This window comes from Anabrus simplex, chromosome 11, assembly GCF_040414725.1.
Source record: "Anabrus simplex isolate iqAnaSimp1 chromosome 11, ASM4041472v1, whole genome shotgun sequence".
Lineage (NCBI taxonomy): Eukaryota > Metazoa > Arthropoda > Insecta > Orthoptera > Tettigoniidae > Anabrus > Anabrus simplex.
The window spans coordinates 92,874,696-92,896,432 of NC_090275.1; positions in this window are offsets into that span (position 1 = coordinate 92,874,696).

The window sequence follows — 21,737 nt, forward strand, 5'->3', positions numbered from 1 at the left end:
TTTCTTTACATTTACAGGAGACTCCAAACACCCACTTTTTACGTCTGTAACATTTTACGTTTCCAAGATAATCTGTAGATATAGTCTTTCAAAAAATTCACCCCAATTTGTCACTCCTGTTTAACCGCCATTAATTGGATTTTCCAAACACTAAAATACGCGTTTCTTTATTTTTAATGGAGATCTCATATACAAATTTCCAGTTCTGTAATATCCTTCGTTTCTGAGATATATGTATCCTCATTAAAGGCATTCAACCCATGTTTCACCCCTTTACACCCCTCCTATTGGGATTTTCCGAAAACAAAATAATATGTGTTTCTTTATTATTAAAGGAGATTCTAAATACCAATTTTTTCATCTATAAACTTTAAAAGTTTTGAGATATAGATACACTCATTTTAAAAAATCACCCCCTTTTCACCCCCCCCCCCATTAATTGGATTTTCCACAAACAAAAATATACGTGTTTCTTTATTTTTAAAGAAGATCCCAAACACCAATTTTCAGGTCTGTAATATCTTCAGGTTCTGAAATATAAGTACTGTAGACTCATGAAAGGCATTCGACCCATTTTTCAACCTTTTCCACCCTTCCTATTAGGATTTTCCGAAAACAAAATATACGTGTTTCTTTATTTTTAAAGGAGATTCTAAATACCAATTTTCACATCTATAACCTTTAACAGTTTTGAGATATAGATACACTCATTTTAAATTTTTACCCCCCTTTTCACCCCCCTTAATTGGATTTTCCACAAACAAAAATATTCGTGTTTCTTTATTTTTAAAGGAGATCCCAAACACCAATTTTCAGGTCTGTAATATCTTCAGTTTCTGAGATATAAGTAGCCTCATTAAAGGCATTCAACCCCTTTTTCACCCCTTTTCACTCCTCCTATTGCGATTTTCCGAAAACAAAAAAATACGTGCTTATTTTTAATGAAGATTCTAAATACCAATTTTTACATCTGCAAACTTTAAAAGTTTGGGGATATAGATTCACTCATTTTAAAAATTCACCCCCTTTTCACCATCCCATTAATTGGATTTTCCAAAAACAAAAAAATACGTGTTTCTTTATTTTTAAAGGAGATCAAAAGTACCAATTTTCAGGTCTGTAATATCTTCAGTTTCTGAGATATAAGTACCGGTATCCTGATTAAAGGCATTCAACCCATTTTTCCCCTTTTTCACCCTTTTTCACCCCTCCTGTTGGGATTTTCTGAAAACAAAAAAAAAAAGTGTTTCCTTATTTTTAAAGAAGATTCTAAATACCAATTTTTACATCTGTAAACTTTTAAAGTTTTGAGATATAGATACACAAATTTTAAAATGTCACCCCCCTTTTCACCCCCTTAGCGACGGAATATCCAAAAATCCTCTCTTAGCGAGCACCTACATCTTAATATGAATATATCCCCAAAATTTCATTTCGTTATGTCCAGTAGTTTTGGCTCGGCGATGATGAATCAGTCAGTCAGTCAGTCAGTCAGTCAGTCAGGACAAGTTATTTTATATATATAGATGACAGATAAGCATGAGCACGTTGAAAAGTGCAGACTTCCACTTCGAGATTCATATCTCCTAAACGGTTTATGATATTAAGAAACGGTTTGCGCCATCAGACGCCTCATTTATCGCTCTACATGCTTGTTTCTAAACCATTTCCTCGTATCTCCCATATTAAGGGGTTAAATTGAGATCAAATTTTGAATAGGGTGAAATTTGGGTGCATTTTTAACATTTTACATTACTTTTTGCCTACTTATGTATAAGCTAGAATCATGAAATTTGGTACACATATGTCCCTTAATCGTGCCAATGTGCGCACACAACGTGATGATCCTATCATTCTTATAAGTGTGTCAAACAATGAAATATACTTGTAAAAATCACCAAATTTACGAACAATCCAGAAATACGGCCAAATTGAACGTATAAGGGAGAGAGAGACGACAAAATGTCACAGGACCAAAGTTGTAGATCACTCCGAATTGAAGCGACATTGTGCCATCCGTTTTGTGATACGACTTACCGTTTAGCCAAAAAATAGCTCAAAAGGAATGTCTGCACAGTCATTAAAATTGCCTCCATATTTCGATATCTTTGGGGGTAAAAAGTGAAAAATTTGAACATCTTGGAATTTTCCCGTCGGTTAGGGACCAAAAGCTATAATTTCACCAAATTTCAATTGTCTACTTCGTCTGGCAGGTTGTGCCGCCATGTTGATTTGGGGGGATAGGGGATAAAAATGAGGAAATTCTCGAAAATTTTTAAGCCCACGAAACCTATAGGTTATCGTTTTGGATATACTATACGACTGTGTTCTTATGCTGAGCCCAAAATTTGAGCCCCCCCAGCGTGCCCCCTTCACGGAATTTTGAGAATTTCCGATTTTTCTAGGGATCCTGGGGTCATCAGTTTCCTCCGTACCAAGTTTCAAATGTCTGAGATTTATGGAAGTGCCTCATTAATTCACGTCTTTTTTCATTTTTAAATATTTATATATACATCGCTCCAGCCCGACTTGCTTTTATATATATAGATTTGTGCTTGGCTACTATTGTACTAAATGCTGTACGATCTTCTATGATGTCGTCCGTGATATTCAATTCTTGGAGGTCCACCTTAGTTTCTTCTAGCCAGTTTATTTTGACCTTCTTTCAGTTCATTAGTTGAAATGAAATGGCGTATGGCTTTTTAGTGCCGGGAAATCCCAGAACGGTTTCGGCTCGCCAGGTGCAGGTCTTTTGACTTGACTCCCATAGGCGACCTGTGCGTCGTGATGAGAATGAAATGGTGATGATGAAGACAACACATACACCCAGCCCCCATGCCAGGGAAATTAACCAATGATGGTTAAAATTCCCGGCCCTGCCGGGAATCGAACCCGGGACCCCTGTGTCCAGAGGCCAGCACGCTAACCATCTAGCCATGGAGCCGGACCATTAGTTTAAATAATAAACTATTATTATTACGGTGCCTTCCGTGGTTTTCAGAGGAAAGGAAGCCTGTTGAGTGAATGGATGAACAAAGGAATAATCAAACTTTAAGTATTCCTAGCAAAATCTAAATTTAAACTTTTTTTCTTTTCTAGAATTAGGATTCTTAAAACACACACATAACTAAAAATACCAAGAACTCTTTACCAAGGAGCTGAGAAGATCGAAAACTTACAATTGAACACCACGTAAATTCAGAAAACAGTACAATATCAGGACCTCGTAAGCTCCAAAATACTTTACAATATCAGGAGCTCGTAAGGTCAGAAAATGGAACTCATATTACATTCGCGAAAATACATAGTAGTGAAAGAAGCCTTGGCTTCTTAAAAACTTCTCAAGACACGGGACTCGAGCCTTCCACCTCAGTTTACTTTAATTTTACAACGTGCCCTTTTCTGGGCCATGAAATTAGACATGTGACCACATTAGTCACCACAAAATATTTGAAGCAGTAAATACACTGCTGTACAATTTACCCCTAAATACCTATGCTACCCTCGGAAAAATATAAATATTTCAGAGGCGTACGGCTCACACTACGTGGCCAAAACAGGAAAGGAAAGGAAGCCCATACTACGAAGTGACCTAGTGAAATAAAATTTAGGCCCGAAAAGAGAGATATAAAGAAGATATAAAAACTCAGCCTCTCAAAATTAAATTATAGGAAGTGCTTCCGTACATATTAACAGTTTCCCAGTATGGAAAGTAAAATTAAAAGTCCGAAGACTGGCAAGAAGCTACATTCAATTTAGAAACGAGAAAAACCTACATTATATAATTGAAACCGTCGGCCTACTAATGGGGAACGTAGAAATGTAGTAGTTTGTTAGATAAAAATTTCTCCCATTACGTCTTTTTATAAACACCATATTATGGCGGAACCCCGCCTCACACCTCCAGAAGGAGATACCTTCTCTCTTCTGTCAAGTAGAACAAATAATGCTGCCGCGAGATCAGACAGTTTATGCTCAAAAATGTATCCTCTTATATAGGGGAATCAGCAGAATAATCTAGATATTTTTGTAACCACCAATTTTATTGGGCCAAAGGATGTTAATATCAAGGATTATGAATGGTAGATCAATTTAATATCAAGCCTTTTGACAGGCGGATTAATTTAATGATAGTTTTGATATCCTCAGACAATTAAAAACAAACAACTGAATGTAGATAGCTTGTCCAACATCCAAATACAAACTTTCTCAATGACTAACAATGGTTTCAAATCTGAGATAGCGTTAAAAAATAAATGTCAGAGACATCTAGTCCTCAAAGGAAATACTTATAGGATATCACATAGTTCTCAGTTTTTATAAGAGATGGATGCGCAGTAGGAAAATGTGCTAATTTTAATTGATTGAGATGCCTTACTCACGCTACAAGTATATTATTATTATTATTATTATTATTATTATTATTATTATTATTATTATTGAATCACAAACTATCAAAGAAACAATAGATAAATTATGTCCTGATCATTCAGAGAGGATTGATGATGATGGAGGAAAGGATTCAGAAAATGTGCCACTCTTTACATCCGAAAAACTGATGACAGCTATTAACTCTCTTAGAAACAAGAAGGCTCCTGGACCAGATGGTATTACAAAGGAAGTACTAAAGGTGAAAGCTGTATTCAGCCCTGATCTTCTGCTGAGAATTTACAATCACTACTTGAAAGCAGGTGCTTTTTGTATTCGCTGGAAAATATCCCGGCTGGTTTTGATCAGCAAAGGTAAAACTGGAGGTTATAGACCTCTATGTATGATGGATACTGCTGGTAAAGACTAGGGAAGCTTCTACAACGCAGAATACTTTAAGCAGTTCACTTAGCTGGGGATCTATCTGATTGTTAACATGGATTTCGCAAGGGTCATTCAACGATTGATGCGGTCAGGGAAGTAGTGAAGATAGCAGACAGAGCACAGTCGGGCATTCATTGTTCTAGGAAAGTGACTCTTCTTGTGACCTTAGATGTAAAAATGCGCTCAATTCGGCAACAGATATGTTGGAAGCGCTCCAAGAAACATTTAAGTTGCCAGAGTATCTTATGTACATATTGAGAGACTATTTGTAAGATCGCACTTCAGTATATGATATGGAAGATGGTCAGATAACAAAACGGCTCTCTGTTGATGTAGCGCAAGGGTCTACTCTTGGTCCAAATATTTGGAATATTATGTATGATGAATTATTACGGCTGAAGATGTCAGAAGATGCGAGACTTGCGGGCTGTGCTGACGATGCGGCTGATTTGATAGTAGCCCGTATTTTGGAGATGGCTCAGCTTAAACTGAACCAGGTAATGCGGTAGATAATAAAAGAATGGGTGATGAATCACAGGTTGTAATTAGCAGATTATAAAACGGAAATACAGTAGTTCTTCTAACAAGGAAAAGGATTAATACTCTTGTGCCTATGTAGGTTGCACAGATAGTCATTGAAACATCTAGGAGTACAAAGTACTTAGCTATAATGCTTGATACCAAGCTCATTTTCTGGGATCATATTCAGTGGGTAACAGATAAGGGAGCGAAATCAATGACTGCGCTGAGTAGATTGATGAGTAATATTAAAGGTCCGAAACCTAGTAATCGGTGGCTTCTTATGTTTACTCTCCAATTTATTCTTTTGATATGGCTCTGACACTTGGAATGAATCTTTGGAGTTTGAAAAGTATCGGAAAATAATGGTGACAGTGCAGCGGAGAGCGGCTTTACGAATTGCATGTGCATATCGTACAGTGTCCGAACCTGCAGTTCTCACAGTAGCAGCAGTAGCTCTTATTGATTTATTAGCTTTAGAACGACAGGAGATTTGGCGTACTCATCCACTCAAGGAGAGCTGGGAAGGAAACGGGCGAAGAAGCTAGCCGTTAGTCACAGAATAGAGTGGTAGCAGCAGAGATGGGAAGGTGATATACGAGGGAAATGGACCAAATAGCTAATACCATCCTTGGTTGAATGAGTCGAAAGGAAACGTGCTGAAGTAAATTATTACTTCACACAATTCTTGACAGGACATGGATATTTCTGAAGTTTTCTTCATAGAATAGGGCGAGTAAATGGACCGGTGTGTATTTACTGTGGTGACACTGATGATGTATTCCATACTTTTCTAGTATCTGACCATTTTTTATCACAACGAAACTGTTTGGAAGCTAAGCAGGGAGATCTGACACCGGATAACATCCATGCTGAAAAATCAGGAATCATAAGATCAAGTAGCAGTGTATGTGGAAAGTATATTGCGTCAAAAGAAGAGAGATCTAGATGCCTATGAGCTACAATAAAGGAGAAATGAAGAGGAGGAAGAAGAAGAAGAAGAAGAAGAAGAAGAAGAAGAAGAGGCATATGAGTATTCATGTACGACACCGTCCTGAAGTAATGCGAGAGTGGTTGCGGATGGGAGACATACGTCGCGGGAGAAGGATGTGTACCTTTTAGTGGGTAACAGACCCACACACTTGTAAAGTGCGGACCATCACAAGCGTCTTATTGAAGATTTTTCACATTCCCTCGTAAAAAAGAACATGTATTATTATTATTATTATTATTATTATTATTATTATTATTATTATTATTATTTTCGTTTCATCCATCTATGGGCTGCGATTACGCAACTTCCATTGCTTTCTCAAGTTCTTTCTCCTTCCTCTTTCGCCAGTATTCCTTCATCCGTTGGCTTGCTCGTGCTCGTTCTTCTGCCGAGAATTCCTCGTTTTCTCATCAGCTAGGTCCTTCACCTCCGCAACTCTCTGCCTGAAGATTTTTCTGTTTGTTATATCTTCTGCCGTGATCCACCATTTTTCTAAATCTCGGTGGACTTCTTTTACCCATGGGACTTGTGTCTTCCTGTTCTCCTGGAAGGTGAAGATCCTGTTGGCGAGTCTCTCCGATCCCATCCTTTTAATATGTCCGTAGAACGTCAATCTCCTCTTTTTCATCGTGGTGGTGATGTTTTCAAATTGTTGGTATAGTTCTCGGTTTGGTCTCATGCGAAACATAAACTTGCCTGATGATTTTATGGGTCCAAGAATCTTTCTAAGGAACCTCCTTTCTTTCTTTTCCAAATCTGTGAGTCCCTTCGTGGCTGTTGTCTCAGCTGCGTATAAACATTCAGATTTGACTATCGTGCTGTAGTGCTTGAATTTGGCCTGGTAGGAGAGTGACTTAGATTTGCAGGTGTTCTAACATAATATAAACGCAGTTTCCATATTTCTTGCACGTTCTTGAATTGCTTCTTTCTCATTCATGTTTGGAGTCAAAATCTCTCCTAGGTACTTGAATTTTGTAGCTCTTTTGATGTCACCGTACTTCGTCCTCATTGTCCAGGTTGGGTCAGTGGTATTTATGTTCATGTACTCCGTCTTCTCAAAAGATATTTGCAATCACGTTTTATCTGCTGTTTCTTTGAGGACTTCAATCTGCTTAACTGCAATTTGCAAATTCTCTGCAAAAAAGACTATAGCATCTGCAAATGCGAGGCATTCAAATTTAAGCCCAGTTCTCTTGTGACCTAACCTAATTCTATTATTATTATTATTATTATTATTATTATTATTATTATTATTATTATTATTATTATTATTATTATTATTATACCGGGCGGTACACCTCCACGCCGCTAATTCAAACATTGCGCCAGTTGAAACTCCTCTACTGGAGAAAGCCTGAACTTTAACAACCACATTCATTCTAGGTTTCTCAGAAGATGTCTTTACTGCAAATTTTGAAGTGTTCTGAACTATATCGATTTCGATTTGTTTTTGTTTTCTCTGTAGTAAGAAGTGTGAACATTCTCTTCTAGATGGCACTACTTAAGAACTACAATTGTGCACCTTAGTGCGAAGTGAAAGACCTTTTTTTCGAAGAAATTTGGTATTCATAAGTTTGTTCTTTATTAAATTTCTTTCAGTCATTGTTTGGGTTGGCAGTATAACCCCTCTCTTTCCGCCAGTTTTGAATTTGACCAATGAGGAATTTCTGTAATTAATTTTCCACCAATAAGGTGTTTCTTCTTCGTCTGGTGTATTAGTTTTTGCTGTCATCCAATACAATTTTCTGGTCGGGTTGTAATCATTCATGAAACGTCTCGAATTTTCCACGAGGGTATATAAACTGCTGATTTTTAGGTCTCGGGGCCACTTCAGTAACATCTCTCCTAGTGTGATTATGTAGCAGGGGGCGGGAAGCGCCTCTTTCTTCGGGCAGCAGTTCATCCACAAGGTAATGGCCGTTTAATAACTTTATTTCTTGCTAGCTCAGCAGTTTAACCCTCGGGGCAGGTTCGAAACCTTTCTCATGTAACCTATCCTTAAAATGTAATAGACACTTGGTAAAACTTCGTCTCTTTAACTATAAATTGGGATAGAGAGTGCTAAACCCTCTCGAGCTCCCACTCCTATTGTTTTGAGGTGACTTTGTTTTCACAACCGTTTCTTCCTTTTTTATGTAATAAAATCTTCTTATACAAGTCAGCTCTTTAGTATGGGATTAGCCCTTGTGTATGCGGCCTAGTGCCAAGTAGGTTTTAAAAAGGTATTAGGAGCGCAAGTTACGCCTCCATTCAACTCGGAATTTTGGGCCATGTAATTGACCTGTTTCTTTACTTAATAGGCCTCAGTAGATTGGGTATTATTACCCTTGTTCTTGTGTGCCTGGAGGGCAGATTAAAGGTGGAGTTTGGTGTGGCCTTTGTCTAGGCTTGATCTTTGAGAGCGGGTTTGCTCTTTCTTAAAAGTGGATTTTTTGTGTGCCTCAAGGAGGCTTTACTGGGTAATTGGGAGCAAGTGCTCCTTGGCATGATTTGGTTTTCTGCCCCTTTGTTGAACTTTGTACATAGGTAAAGTTGGGCTCATTGCTCAAGGATTGTGAGTCTGGGGCTCGAAGCCCAAATCCAGTAACAAACTGTAATTGTACTTTCTTAATTTGTTGATCTGCTACTTGGTACCTATATTCTGTTATTTATTTATCTTGAAAAGAAAATATAACCTTTATTAAATTTTAAATTAACTTTAATTTCGTTATTGAGACCTATTTCCACCAGCACCTTCTTTCACCTCTGCTGTTCCACAGATACCTCGGAACAATTATTATTATTTAATCTTGTTGCGATCTTCACGTATTAATGTGAAATAATCGACCCATAACTAGCGAATATGAAATGTTATCCAATGCAATGCAACGTCACACTTACGTTTCAATCAATGTAGGAACAATTGCCAGGACGGATGTTCCGAGAAGCTCCCGGAAATTAGACCGTGGCAACAATCGCTTCAGTTCCTGTCAGCTCGAACTTCTGTCGCGCGCAGTACATCACTTGTGTTTTAATAATATTGCAATACCTTCGGTGATACCCACAGTCAAATTGAAAAGTATGAACACTCAAATTTAAACGACGATAAAAAATGAACAGTGAACTTATCCCAAACTTGGTTCCACTAAATTACGCTTGCGTTCTTCCTGCGTTTAAGGGTTCTTATTCCTTACATGCACAGTAAGTTAGCTACTTCAAAAGACCCAATAAAGAACTGTTTCTTGGCCTCCTATGGACAAATATCAACTTTAAAACTCCGTTAAATAAAAACACGTCCGCCGCAGTGGTGTAGTGGTTGGTGGATAATCTGCCATCCCTGAAGGCCCGGGTTTGATTCCCGGCTCTGCCACGATATTTGAAAAGTGGTCCGAGGGCTGGAATGGGGTACACTCAGCCTCGAGAGGTCAACTGAGTGGAGGGAGGCTCGATTCCCGCCTCAGCCATTCCTCAAAGTGGTTTTCCTTGGTTTCTCACTTCCCCTCCAGGAAATACTGGGATGGTACCTGACTTAAGGCCACGACCGCTTCCTTCCCTCATCCTTGTCTATCCCTTCCAAACTTCCCATCCTCCCACAAGTCCCTTTGCCCGCATTTATGTCACGTCAGCCCGGCCGCACTGGGCTAGCCTCAACGGGCGACCAGCTGAGCACCCTGGTCTAGCGAGACCCAAATATATTTTACATCAGCTTAGTTTACACAACACCACTTTATAAAGATCAAGAAAATTATTCCTAATTGTCTATTCATCGGAGACTGGTTGTTTCGTATACTCCTCCAGAAATTTAATTATGATCTTATTGTTTTGCTTAGCTAATGACTCGTTTGCCGAAACAAACGTTTTTCACAAGTCTTCATTGAATTTACATGGTGTTCGTCCAGGTTTAACTAAAGTTGTGTTACAAAAGGCTGGTGTTTTTGTTTAAATTTATTGTGTTTAGTTGTTTTCATTCCTCCCCTGAAGGGAGAAACGGGCGCTCTAAATGGTAACACCGTCTCTAAGGGCAGGAGATTTTTATCGGTGAAAGACATGTCCGGAGAAGGTGAGAGGGTTACCGGTCGTCGCCTACACTAGGAACTGTCCCGGCATTCGCCTTGGTGCAAGAGATTGGAAAACCATTCTGAGGACAGCCGAGTATGGGGACCATCACCTCTCCGTCTCCTGGATACAGAGGCGTAGAGCCACGTAAAGCCATGGCTACCCCTCCTCTGCTCGGTTGGCCGGTCGGAGGGCAGAGCTGTCGGGCCCCTTGTGGGTCGAGACCCACTCTGCATCTGCCTGTTGTATTATTCCGTGATTAAGTGTAATCAAGATTTGTGAATACCAGGCGGGTTGGCCGTGCGGTTAGAGGCGTGCAGCTGTGAGCTTGCATCCGGGAGAGAGAGGGTTCGAACCCCACTTTCGGCAACCCTGAAGATGGCATTCCGTGGTTTTCCATCTTCACACCACACCTTAATTAAATCGATTATTTCAGAAAGCAGTCAAGTGCCAAAAAATGAAAAAATGAGTTAATTGGTGCTGAAACCAGTCAAGAAATGTCCTCCTATAATGGTCAGACATTACGTTGAATTTCGTATTTAGTTCAGAAACCAGTTAAGTGACACCACTTGGCTGTTTTCTGCAGTAAACTGCTGGTATATTTTGTGATGTGCCGCACCTTGCCGGTTGGCGCTGCTGTTCTGAATCCAGCTGAATTCAGCTGTTTATATTGTCATTGTTGTGTTTCTTGAATGGCATATTCGTAGTTTTCTGAACAACTGATTAAAAAAGTGTTTCTTTTGTTTAGTGAAGTTTTTTTATAATAGTAGTGATATGTCTGAATGTTCAGAAGACGAACCTGTATCAAAAAGGAAATGAGGAGTGGTAGACACACAAACTCACACACGTAATATTATTCGAAATGCCAGGATAAAAGGAGAAGGTTATCTTTCTTACTCAGGAAAGGAAATACCTGGTCTGAGCCCTACATTATTCTTTGGTATTGTTTGTTTTATGTGCCCATCAATATCAAGAAGATACGTGACTTAAATCCCTTAAAACCTTACATGGTAGGATATGAACAGTTTTAGGACAGCATTTTACAGTGGCCTACTACAGGGACAGAATATGGTGTGGAGTTCGTTTATGAGGATTAATTACCTTCTGTCATAATAAGCAGGCATTCATTGCTGATTTCATCCTTTTAATAATTATATTTGTAGTCTAAACCAATTCAAATATTTTCTGTTTACACAAATATGGAGTTTATGACAAAATCCTTTCAAAATTCAAGAATTATCCCACAAAAATATGTTTGCAACACTTGTTTATTTCAAATGTTTCGGATTTTTTACAGCAAAGTTAATAACCACAAAATAGCTTTCCTTAGATAGAAAGTATAAAATGGTATAATACTTTCAAGCTAAAATATTAAAACCCCTACCATAACACTTTGTCTGTTGCTAGACAGTTTTTTTCATTTTCCCAAAAATGACAGACTTGGCGCTTGACTGGTTTCTGAAATAATCGATTCAATTAAGGCCACGACCGCCTTCTCCCCACTCCTAAGCCTTTCATATCCCGTCGTCACCGCAAGACACGTATCTGCGTCGATTTGACGTAAAGCAAGTTTAAAAAAAGAAACAACTCTAAATTTCATTGAGAAACTGACGCATTTTATTGTGGTACGGTGTGTACTTTTTTAATTTAATTTAGCAATGTTTAAAGTGTAGCTGTTATCTTTATAATACACATTTTTATTTTTTCAATGCATATTTCAACATTTTACACTTTTAAATGCAAAATTATCCGAAGCCTTCTGATGACAGTGTTATTATTGAGGCGGTCTCTCAGAGGAACAACCAGTTGGCTTGTTTCAATCGTTCGCAAACAGACTAGAAGTTTGTTGACCTGTTTGTTTGTTTGTTTTTTTTTTTTTGTTTTTTTTTTTTTACTGGGGACCACATCTCAGCGCCGGATATGAGAACTGGCAGAACACAAATGTAAGTTACTACCTCCTTGTTGAGCCAGATAAACATTCTTGACAATTAAACTAAGTGATCAGTATTTCTTCCAGGAATTCCCTGTTTTCCTGATCTCTCTATCCATTCTGCTCTGAAAGGACACCATCTGGGCTAAAAAGCAACAACCGCATTCTTCAACGTATTCTTTTCACCGCGCTAGTCGTAAAAGTACAGTACAGTCCAATGGATTTATTTTGTCTGACAAGGTTAAGGCCATTAGGCCCTCTCTTCCATCTAACCAGAAAATGCAACATTTACATGTGCAGAATCAAGGTAAATAGACTAAAATTGAAACATCTTAGAACTAATAAACAATATTATCTTTTTCCTCTTTCGTTTTACCCTCTTTGGGATAGATTGAATCAATCACATCTTTTTTGTGTTGTTCTTTCCTTAGTGCCCGGTATTTCTTCATATTTTCTGATCTTCGTTTCCTCTCATGCTCTGAGACAGTAAGTTTAGCTTTTAATGTAAATTTGTCTTGGAACCTTATATTTTCGTCTTTAGTTACTACTTCAGCTGTTCGATCGAATAGTGAATTTTCTGTTATATTTCATTCTACTAGGTCTTTTCCAGTTTCTTTAAACCAGCTGGAATTTGTTTTGCGGTCACAGAAGAAGTCAAAGATTTGTTTGGTTGATCCATTAGAGTTCTGAGAAGATGACCGTAAAGATGTATCCTTCTTTTTCGCACAGTATCTGAGAGTTTTTCAATCTCCTTGTAGAGCGTTTCATTCTTGATGTATGTTATCTTATTGTCCTGACATTTTGGTCCTATGAATTTCTTAAAATTATAATTTCTTTTCAATTTTTTATTTGCGAATCGACCACTTAGGATCACTCTACAATATTATTGTTTCCTTTGTGTGAAGTTTCCTCTTCCTCCAGTACTCCTATGCTGTTCCTTCAGTTCATCCGTCCAGGCTCTTCCCGTCTTTGCAGTTCTTTCGACTTGAAATCCTTCCAAATTTTGAATCATGGTCCGAAATGTTTTCCTGACTTACATCTGAACTTCCTGAATGCTGGACTCTTCTAGATCTTTACGAACTTCCTTAATCCATGGTGTCGCTGTCTTCTTGTTCCACAGGTAGTCGAACAACTTTTTGGTTAGACTAGTTTTGTCCATTCTGTACAAATATCCGAGAAACTATAATCTCCTCTTTTTCATCGTCTCTGACATCTTCTCTACATTTCTGTAGACTTTATTCTTGTTCCGAAGTTTCCAGCCGGTTTCAGTCTGGATTGCGCCCAAGATTTTACGCAGTATTCTTCTTTCTAGGATCTCCAGCGTCTCCAACTTGTAATTTATCGAGAGGCATTCGGTGGCATACATATTGTGGCATTCCAAGAGATGCATTTCCTGTCAGCCCCGTCTTGATAGCGATCTTTTCTAGGAGGTTGATCCATATGGCCGCTTCCTCTAGGTTTTCTGAAAGCATCGCAAAATCATCAGCGAAAGCCAAGCAGTTGACTTTGATTCCTCCCGATTTCTTCCTAAGCAGATCGGGGTTATCCCTTCATTTTCAAGTTCGGAATTCCAAATTCTCACAATTTTCTGCAGGACGCAGGTGAATAGTAGTGAAGATAATCCATCACCCTGTCGCACACCTGTCTTAATTTCAAATGACTGAGATAATTCTCCCATGAATTTCACCTAATAATAATAATAATAATAATAATAATAATAATAATAATAATAATAATAATAATAATAATAATAATTGCTTTACGTTCATTTACGTGCCAGTAAATCTACCGACACGAGGCTGACGTATTTGAGCACCTTCAAATACTACCGGACTGAGCCAGGATAGAACCTGCCACGTTGGGGTCAGAAGCCCAGCGCCTCAACCGTCTGAGCCACTCAGCCCGGTCCTTTTAGTGCAAAGTTCGAATTGTTCCCTTAAATATATAAGTCAAGACAGAGAGTGTGCTTTCACTGCTTACCTCACGATACTCTATGAGATTGTGAAGCATTTTAATATATTTATTTGTACACATTTAACACTAACACTACAAGAAGTGGTTCCTATATAATTTAATAAATATGCATTTAGTTGAGACCACTTTGATACTTTACCATTTGCTAAATACGTAATTTCTTTTACTAACGCATCCGGGAGATAGTAGGTTCGAATCCCACTATCGGCAGCCCTGAAGATGGTTTTCCGTGGTTTCCCATTTTCACACCAGGCAAATGCTGGGGCTGTACCTTAATTAAGGCCACGGCCGCTTCCTTCCAACTCCTAGGCGTCGGTGCGACGTAAAGCCCCTAGCAAAAAAAAATATTTTACTAACACCTGATAACTTAACATATACAGTGACATTCGTATTGGTGAATTTTGAGCAAATGGATTATATTTGGCATATCATCCATATTCTTGTTACCCTACTCTACATTTCCAGGCTCCTGCGTTCAGGATCTTTTCTTTTAACACTTTTCGAAGATAAATATTTTGGCAAATTTGGGAAAATAATTGAACGTGCATCAGGAAGAAGCTCATTAGGTTTAGGTGGTAGTATAGTCACGTTGACTTTACTATCACAAATTGTATGCCCTGTTGAAAAACTTTCGTGTGTGACATGTTTTATGCATAGACTAAATCCTTCCCAGGTTCCCAATTATCCCGTCTAAAATGTCAAATCCTTCTTTGTTTTAATTCCTCGTCTAAAGCAAAACTAAACGAGGTAACAAAACATTTTTAAATGCTATAGTTGTTACAATAAATGGGAACACAACATTTTTTGAGCATCTGCAAATACACGAAACATTTTATTAATAAGCCAAATTCAGTCCGCACCTTCACAAATAATAACGTTATTGAGTAAACTAACTACTTTTACGGTTTTTGGGAGATGCCGAGATGCCGGAATTTTGTACCGGAGGCGTTCTTTAACGTGCTAGTAAATCTACCGACATGAGGCTGACGTATTTGGGCTCCTTCAAATACCACCGGACTGAGCTGGGCTTAGAAAGCCAGCTCTATAGTCCAAGCTATTCAGCCCTGGTTAGCCTTCACATTATCTCGATAATAGGCTCTGCATATGCTTATTCTATCACTTATCTTGTTATACATGGGTACTCGAACCTATTCGTGAAAAATTAAACTAAACACGAGACGAAGTTCTCTAGACATCACCAAACACGGATAGATTCCGCGCTTTCACCTTGGCCTCCACAGGACGTTGCCAAACTTACATGACTCCGGCTTGTAACTGTAGTCGGCTATGATATGCAGCCATATCAAACCAACAACCAACAGTTGGCAACAGTGCTATTATACTTACCTCTACAGCAGACGGAATAGGAATTATATATATAGATTACTCTGCTTTATTATTACATATTGCGTGATACACAGTTTATCACTTTGGCACTATCACATCACCATATTATACTATTTCTGAACACTGGGTGTACGCTCCTTAAACTTATTTACATCATAAAACTCTATACAGTACTTCACAACAATAAGCTTTCTTCCACAGATCAAACAAAGAAACTTGTTTCCTCTTCTTCCTAATTGTGTTTTTCTAAATTCAGTCCTGAACTGAGTAGGTTAGTTCAAGAAGAGTGAAAGAGTTAGATGTAATAGCAAATTACCTCACTAAAGCACTGTGGACCTGTTCGTGGCTTGGAATCTTGTTTTGATCTTCATCTACTTGCTCGGTTCCTTCTTCTGAGTCTCCATCTTTTTCTCAGCCTTTCTCACTGCTAAAAAGGCTGTAGCCGATACGAAAATGTGGTTTGTCGTAAGTTGTTCATCACTTCAAATGAAGGAACGTTTCTTGCTTGACAGAAGTTGAATATTGCCGATACGTTTTGAAGCATTCCATTCGTTCCACCGTCCGTACTATTACTCTCTCCAAACACGTCCGTCAGTTTGTCCAAACAATGACATTGATAAAACCAGGAACAGAAATACACAAATACTGTAATTAGGACTAAATCAATTCCTAATATTTTCCGCATAGTACAGGTAGATTTTAAAGAATTCTTTCATTCTTCGTCTCCGTTTCTGCATTGAGGAGATTCCGTATTATACAAAAGTAAGAATATGATAACGCCGTAAACTTCGTCGGGACCGAGAAAATATTCCGTATTGGGCAAGTTTCCGCTTTATTCAAGTTCCATTTTGAGCAGTGAAACTTTGAAGAAAGGGTAATCTACAATATTAACATAACATACGAACACCAATTTAGGAATTCATTTCTTACTTAGTAACTATCGGCGACGAAGTTGCCCGAAACTAGCAGGTGAGATCCCACTGAGAGCTGCAGGTAGTGTATTTCCATTGTCGTGCCGAAGAAATAACAAGTGATTTCGTGTACCTTATGGTGTGACAAGGTGGTATGGATAAGAGTGTATCAGATTTTGACTGTATTCCGAAATTATGATTAACTGAGAGGTAGCGATATTGACAGTATTAGAACATGAGGAGAATATTTGATGAAGAAGGCTTAAAGCATGAAGAGTACAACGCTGTTTGAGTTTTAACCAACCGAATTCGTAGTAGGCATATGTATAGTTCTTCCAATTTTCCCGACAGTATCCAGATTTATGTGACCAGCAACAGATGGCTCTTGACCAATAGCATGCTTGCTCCACCTAGAGGACTTCAAAAGCGTGCCGGTCCTGAAGCCGTTTCGCTTGTCAGGTCTCCAGTGTTGCACAGCTGCCGGCAATCTCACTGTTCACTCTCAGAGGTTAAGTAGTTAACACGGAGAGTTGACAACGCTGTGTCTCGAGTTGGGAAAATCCTGGCACTCCGCGGACAAGAAACGTAAACACAGCCGGTCAGCTAGGCTTCAAAAGCGTGCCGGTCGTTAACGAGGAAATTGCAAGAACTAAAACATGGTCACATACAGAGGCGAACACTGAATTCCGAGAGTACCCAGTTCTTGTTACATTACTGGAGATGGGCTGGAGGGAAGAGAGTGTCGTGTTTTTAACAATGTGGCAGTTAACTAAAACTCACGTTTAAAAGAGTGACGGATAACCGACATTACACTTTATTTACAACTTGATTTACGTCGCACGGACACAGAGAGGTTTTATGGTGACGTTGGAAGAGGAAAGATCGGGTTCGAACCCACTATCTCCTGAATGCAAGCTGATAGCTACGTGACCCAAAACGCGCTGCCAATCGCTAGGTCGTTACGATTTAATAATTTTATACAACATTCAAAAGAAACTTAATTTGTTAACTGTTTTTGCGAAAGCTAGATGTAGGCCTATAAATAACTCGAACATTTTCTTTCTTTCTTTCTTTCTTTCTTTCTTTCTTTCTTTCTTTCTTTGTTTCCTTCTTTCCTTCTTTCTTTCTTTATTAATCCTTTTACCCTCCAGGGTTTGTTTTTCTCTCGCAATCAGCAAGGAATCCATCTCTACCGCCTCAAGGAGCGTGAGACTTTGGGTCCGGGGGGTACAACTGGAGAGGATGACCAGTGCCACGCCCAGGTGGCCTCAGCTGCTATGCTAAACAGAGGCCGTATGGGGTGGGGGGAGGATTGGAAGGGATAGACAAGGAAGGATGAAGGAAGCGGCCGTGGCCTTAAACTAGGTACCATCGCGGCATTTGCCTGGAGGAGAAGTGGGAAACCACTTCGAGGTTGGATGAGGTGGGAATCGAACCCCGTTCTATTCAGCTGACCACCCGAGGCAGCTCAAACACTGACAATAATTTATTATTATTTGAAGAGTAAAATATATAACTGCGGAATCCAAGAAGAAATCATGGGGACGTTTTTGGAAGTAACTTGCAAAAGCAGGTTCAGCGACAGGATAAACGTTCTGAACTATAAAAGAAATCTTAGAAATGGAGGGAAAATTGTTACGTTTTGGGTAGATCAGGTAAAATACATTTTAAATCCTAGGGAATCACCGGATAGATCCAAGAAATCTGAATGTGACGGAATGCATTTGACGTCCCTGAAATTGCTCTCCCAACAGTTACACATATAATAAATACTTCACTCGTGACAGGAATGTTTCCCAATAAATGGAAAGGTTCCATTACATGACCGATAAAAAAAGCACAATCCAACAAAACCCGAAGTCTTTCAACGAATTTGAAAACTTCCTTGTTTTAGTAAAATATTAGAAAAGGTCGTTCACAACCAGATAACGAACACAAACTACTCGACAAATACCAATTACGATTTAGACATAACCACACAATTAATAAAAGTGTCAAATGACATTCAACGGACTTCTAGACATAAGTAAAAAGAGGTATTAATAGCTAAGTTACGAGCACTAAATTTTATTTTGAGCACACTGATGTGGCTGCATTCGTTTTTAATTGGGCGTCAGCAGTGTGTGTCAGTACGTACGAAAGAATCACTCTGGCAACAAACTGAAGTTGGCATAGTTCAGGCCTGTCTTCTATCGCCACTAATTCTTTTACTGTACTTAAATGACTTAGCAAAATGATGCGCACTTAAACTGGACAGAGCACTGCACGAAAATTTTCCAGCAAGTTTTTGTTTCTTTGCATTCCCTTACCGGTGTACGGGATCTCCTTCCGCTAAATACAAGGAAAGATACTTCATTCTGCCAATCCTGAATTATGGCGTCGTAATAAACAAGAACCTAAACACCATACTTCAGCGGACTTATAATACATGCGTCCGTTTAATATTAAATACCTTCACTCGGTCGCTTGTCAACAACATCCTCCGTTTTTCTACAAGATCATAAACTGCTTCCCTTCTGAGCTTCACAATTTATTGCACGACAGGTTACGGCAATTCATTCATACCTGCAACCGTACGCTGCTTGAATTCCCTTATGGCTGTAATTAGAGACATGCACAGTAGAAATGTACAGTAATTAGAACGTGATATTGTAAATGTTTCATAGACCTAAGAAATTAGTACGTAATGTTTCCATGTAGTAACTGTCAGATATTTATCTTCCGTTTGTGCATCTATACACATAAAATACGAGTTTAGCCTGTGTTTGTATTGAACCCATGACCTATGTGTCATAAGAAACCACAGTCCTAAAGTTACCACATGAGGCCCCATATTAATCGAAATGAGCTCAGATACATTTGTTTCTCACCGGACCGAGCTAGATAGCTGCAGTCGCTTAAGTGTGGCCAGTATTCGGGAGACAGTAGGTTCGAACCCCACTGTCGGCAGCCCTGAAGATGGTTTTCCGTGGTTTTCCATTTTCACACCAGGAAAATGTTGGGGCTGTGCAATAATTAAGGCTACGGCCGCTTCCTTCCCACTCCTAGCCCTTCCCTGTCCCATCGTCGCCATAAGACCTATCTGTGTCGGTGCGACGTAAAGCAACTAGCAAAAAAAAAAAAAAGGTTTCTCACCGGAACGACACGTGGCCTGGGGGAGAATGGCTCTCTTTCTCACGCTAAGAAAAATAACGTCACTCGCACGTATAAATGGAGCATTGATACAACAAAAGTGTTGGTTTGATAAATATATTGTTTAAAAGGAATTAACAGCGAAACTAATGTAATAAATATCCTGTAATTATATGTGAGACAATTGGTCTTTACTAACACAGATTTAAGATTGCTAAGCAGTTTCCAAGGGAAATTGGCGAAGGACGCGCGTATCTGTTCAAACTACGTCACGTCATCAAAATATAGTGCCTATCAAACGAGGTAATTTAACCAGTCAATTTGTTACGAGATAATCGTAAATGTTCATAAACAATGTCACTATTAAATTAGCAAGTACTGGGTTACTGTAAAACCTGCCTTCAATACATTTCTACAAGTTCGGAAAATATATGTAATATTCTTGACGGCAAAGGAAAAATGCCTAAGAGATGCTATAAAAATAGGAGCGCCATCTTGAAATTACCCGCATTGCGTCATTTGAGCTAGATGAGGAGCCTCGTACTGTTGTACAATTTATCGGCGATTATCAGACTTTTTTTTAAATAGCAACACACTCTTTTTGGCTTTACCGAGCTGAAACAGTAGCACAAGTTTCGGAGAATTACAAAAGACATTAAAAATAAATAAGTTACTTAATTGTTCATGTTGTTTTCAGTAGAGAAGTCTTCCATGATTGAGTACAATAACGGACTATATTCCCCCACATATTTAGCTTTTGGTGACGATAAAACTTGACCAATACCATCTTGAATATCTTGACACAAACTATTGTGTCGAGAGTTCCAAGTTCCAGGAGTTTTTAATACTGTATGCACGTACACTGCAAGCACTAACACGAGCACAGATGTAAAATGAGCTGAAGTTGTCCCAAAGGTGGGGCGGACAAGCCATTCCGGTGGTACTTCAAAATGTTGGAATCGAGCAGTCCGTTTGATGATGTACGTCACATATCGCCAAGCTTGCGTAACACGGGCACAATCATGCAGACGGTGGAGAAGAGTGTCTTCTCCTCTGCGACACACGGTACATAGTGAACTTTCTGCCATACGAATATTATACAGTTTACTATTTGTCGGCACAATATCATGAACAACTATATACCACTTTGCTTGAAGTTCAAGAGGAAGAACCCAATGCGTAATATTCCTCCAGATGCGATTCCAGTTGCATACCAAAATAGACTGCTGAATCCTGGGAGCTACATATTGGCTACGCTGCAGAAACATATAGATGCTTCTCGAGGTCACGTTATTGTTCATAAAAGTTTGTGGTAGATAGCTCATTTCATATTTCAAATATCGTGCATGAGGGGCGAATTTATCTACATCATGGAAAGGGGGAGGGTTAGGCATCTGCTGTAAACTGCACCACTGTTGGAGAAAATTTTGAGAATACGGATGACCTTCACCAATAAGGAATTTTATGTGTCGATTGAGGAATAAGGCTGTCACATGGTTCTGAATATTCTTGAGTCCTAATCCACCAGTAGATCTTGACAGAGTTAAAGTATCACGATTCACCCTTAGGATTGAACCTTGCCATATGTACCATCCTACAGCAGACATTATCTTAATACCGGATACCCGAGGCAGAGGTAGGATTTGACCCATGTAACCCAGTTTACTGATTATGTATGTATTGATGTACTGAATTCTTTGCAGTAATGATAAATTCCTGTATTTTTCTCGCTGTAACAGTCCGCGTATCACATTCACTGTTTTGCCCCAGTTACGCTGGATCATTTGGTGAATACTGTTAAAACAACTAAGGCCTAAGATTTTTACCTCGTTCTGAACTGTTGCCCAGTTTAACAAAGGTTTATCACGTATATGGCTTGCTCCTAGTTTTAACAAACACGATTTATGAACGTTCAGCTGTGCACCAGATATATTGCAGTAGTCACTGATAGTTTTTTGGAGATCTTGTGCGTTTGTTCTGCGGTCCGCAATGATAGTGACATCATCAGCAAAGGCAAGGATTTCCATCTTATCTCGGTCGCGCAAACATGCTAAATTACTCAATAGTGGTTCAAGAGATAGCA